Genomic DNA, 4,197 nt, shown 5'->3' on the forward strand with positions numbered 1-4,197 from the left:
TTTTCATCCAAAAAGCAAGCTATTGTATTTAGTTCATTGGAAAATGTAAAATTAGAAGATTAACTTGTATCACTAGGACCAGTTATTTCTTCAAAAGATATATTGTTCTCTTCTCGTATAGCTAACAAGAGGATTTGTATTTATTTATCTACGGAAGAAATAGTTTACAAATTATTTAATGTTTATCAAGGAAAAATCATAGTAAACAATCTAATAATACAAGGAAGAAGATTAATTATTACTCCTAGTGAACGACTAATATTATCCAATGTATTTCCAACAATTCCACGTAGTATTCTAAATTCAAAACTACAGAAACTAGGCTTTAAACATATGTCTCCCTTATCATTCCTTAGAATTGGCACATCTCGTTCCGAATTTCAACACGTACTAAGTTTTCGTAGATAGGTATATATTTCACCTTTAGTGGACCTAATACTTCCTGAATCCTTGTTAATTTGTCATGACAATAGAAACTATAGAATTTTTATATCTGTAGACCAATACTCCTGTTATATTTGTAAAAATATTGATTATATCGCCTTAAACTGTCCTTTAAAAAAACAATAACTCCAGTTCAATAATAAATAACACAGTGACTACATCAGACATTATAACCGACGTAACACAACACTCAGTACAAATTCATTCAGAACCAAATTATTTGGTACAAGACACTCAATCTAAACAATACAAAAATGAAGATGTAGATGTAAATAAACCAAGGCCAAAAAACGATAACCTGCTTACAAATGAAGGTATAAACGTTAACGAAATATGATTAGAAACTAATGAATCATTAATCACTTCACCAATTAAAACAGAACCTACACTGCAAACACAGAGCAAAAAGCTTTCTCCGAAACAGTTACACCACCTGAAACTACTGAATGCATTATACGGCCTGCTAAGGATACACGTTCAAAAAAGAAGAGAACCATCCCAACAATAGATCCTATTGATATAAGAAATTGATGCAGCTAACAAAAGTATTTTTTGACGACGACACAAACGAAAGTGTTCTTAATTACCAAGAAACGATACACTTTTGTAAAAACGCGTATGGTTCACCCGACCCATTGAGTGTTGCTCAAACTTTTACAAAATATATTGAGGGGTTACTAAAATTATTAGACAACATCTACTCAATGTTCAATGAAAAAATAATGAAACCACGTTGCACAAAGATTAAGTGCAAAATATCCAAATTGCTGGATACAAATTCCTCCTCTGAATTAGAGGGCGATCAAGTACAAGAATAAAAATTAACATATAGAACAAAAATGTCAATTCTTCAGTGCAACATAAAAGGTTATTATATACAACTAGAAATGTTTAAATTATTAATTACTAAACACTCACCTTCAATAATATGTCTCCAAGAAACGAATTTCATGAAAATTTATACATCTAGATCTGGAATAGCCAATGTGTTAGCTTCATCCTAAGAGTCATATTCAAGTAATGAAAATTTTTGTCAAGAGTTTTTACAATTTAAAACCAAACAAGAATTATAAGAATTTAATAATAATACATAACAGCAATAACCTACCAATAAATGCACCAATACTAGAGGAAGAGTTAACTGAATATATAAATTCTATTAAAAACTCTAGTCCTGGTCCAGATGATATTCCTATTATTTTCCTTAAAACTTTGTCTAAAAATGGATTTGCCTATTTACTAAAGATATATAACAAAATATGGCTTGAAGGAGTGCTTTCACATACTTGGAATAATGTTTACACAATACCTACCCTTAAACTTGGTAAACCACGTGCAATCCCAAACTCCTACCGTCCAGTATCGTTAGGATATGCAATGAGCAAAGTGCTCGAAAATTAATTAACCAACGTCTTATTTGGATACTCGAGCAAAGACCTGTTTTATCTAACAAACAAAGTGGATTTCGTAAATATAGATCAACTCTAGACAACTTAGTTGACTAAATAATCAAAGCTGCATAGCGGTAATTTTTGTTATAACCAGAGTATTTGATACATGTTGGCGCCATGGAATAATTAAAAGTTTACAGAAATTAGGTATACAAGGAAATATGGCAAATATGCTAAACTTTATTACTAACTTTTTAAAAAACCGAAGCTTTCACGTAAAAGTAGATGATTTCATTTCTAAAACAAGAATACAGGAAAATGAAACCCCTCAAGAATCATCGATTAGTGTTACTCTTTTTCTTATTGCTATTAACAATATTTTGGAAAACGATTCTCCACCAGTAAAGAGTAGGATTTAGACTAGAAGAAACATATAACTAATTAAATAAACCTTACAAGATACTATTTCTGCATTAGAAAATGGTCAATTAAATCTGGAATGAAATTTTGTTCCAACAAAAGTAAATGTATTTATTTCACCAGAAAACGCAATGTTTTTTTTTTTGTGGCTTTAGCACTTAGCTATTTAGCCAATTACATATTGAGATATAATAAAAGAAAAATAATTAATACTAAAGAAAAAAAAAGTGTATGCATATACTCATAAGTGCATACATAAGTGTACATTATACAGTGTATACATACATAAGTGTATAATCTGTACTATTAATTGCTAGTGCAAAAAGTGTATCTATTCGAGTCAAAAAACCTCATAAAATTCCTATAACTAAATCAAACAAAAAGAGAAAATTATATCAAGAAAAAACAAATATAAGGAACAACAGGGATACTCACTTCTCGTCCAGGGACCCATCAGGACATTTGTTTAAGACATTACTAGCAATAGGTCACGGAAAGAAAGGTAAATAAACAATTGGGTTAGAACAAAGGTTAACGAGCTTAGCTGAGATTGACTACAGACACACATTTGCACTATGTATAAATTTAATCAAACAATCATAAACTTTTTTATTATTAGTAGCCAACAGGTTATTTATTTGATATGGAGGGAATATTTTCAGAGTTTGCAAGTTGTTTAAAAGAGTTCCTGAATGCTGAAGATATTTGGAACACTTAAAAAAGATGTGGTTAAGATCTCCTTGTTCTTGACAAGTTTCGCATAAGTCTGAATTATATATTTTGATTTGAGCAAGATGAACAGGATAACAAGCGTGGCCAAATCTCAACCTTATTAAAGTTGTTGTATATTTACGAGCGGTATTGAAATTCTTGAACCATCTGGAATTAGGGATGTGTGGTTGTATATGCACGTATTGTGTTGTTGAGTGGTCGCAAAAAGTTTGCCAAGCGGTATTCCAACGATCTGTTTGATTTCTTTTAGAGATGAGAAAAGCATCAGGAACACAAATTCTCTCATCTGGTAAAATTTCAGCTGTCGAGGTTATTGCAGCTTTTGCAATGTAATCAACATGCTCATTATGTTTTATACCAACATGAGCCTTTACCCAAATAAAATTCGTAGTTTTATTTTTATTTTTAATGTTAACAAGTATGTTCTTAATTTGGTAAATAAAAGGATTAGAATTATAATTGGGTAGCTTTGTATTTTTGAGAGATAATAAGACTGATAATGAATCGGATATTATTAAAACTGCATTATTGTTTAAACTGTCGAAATATTTTAAGGCTTCAAGAATTGCAAGAGCTTCAGCACTAAAAATTGAGCAATTGAGAGGTAGTTTGAACATTTTTTCTATTGACTTGGATGGAATGTAGAAAGCACATCCGGTCCCTTCCGATGTTTTGGATGCATCTGTATAGATTACAGTTGCCATGGGCCATTTTTTTATGTAAGAATTTAAGATGCATGAATCTAATGATGGAATACTATAATATGTTGGTATGTGTATATCAGCTTCATTAAAAAATGCGAAATAGTCGTTAATCTCAAGGTTGCTAATACTGTTGGTATACTTATTGTTACACATGGCTCTAAAGGCCGTGCAAAGGGTTGGTGAATTTTTATGAATCCAGTAACTGTTTGTTAGATCCTCGGTATTTAGCGAGCTTATGCCAGAATATAAAGAATTGTTGATATATGAAATTTTCACTACAAATTTTTCACTTAGATAATCTCGTCTAAAATTTAAAGGAGGTTCTAAAGCTTCAACATGCAATGGAGCTATTGGAGTAGACTTCATTGCTCCCATACAAGTACGTAGAACAGTCCGTTGAAATACATCAATTTTATTTAAAATTTGTTTACTTGCTGATCCATAAAGTATACATCCATAGTCCAGAATGGATCTGATATAAGATTTGTAAAAAAGCAAAGCTGTTT

This window comes from Diabrotica undecimpunctata, chromosome 8, assembly GCF_040954645.1.
Source record: "Diabrotica undecimpunctata isolate CICGRU chromosome 8, icDiaUnde3, whole genome shotgun sequence".
NCBI lineage: Eukaryota > Metazoa > Arthropoda > Insecta > Coleoptera > Chrysomelidae > Diabrotica > Diabrotica undecimpunctata.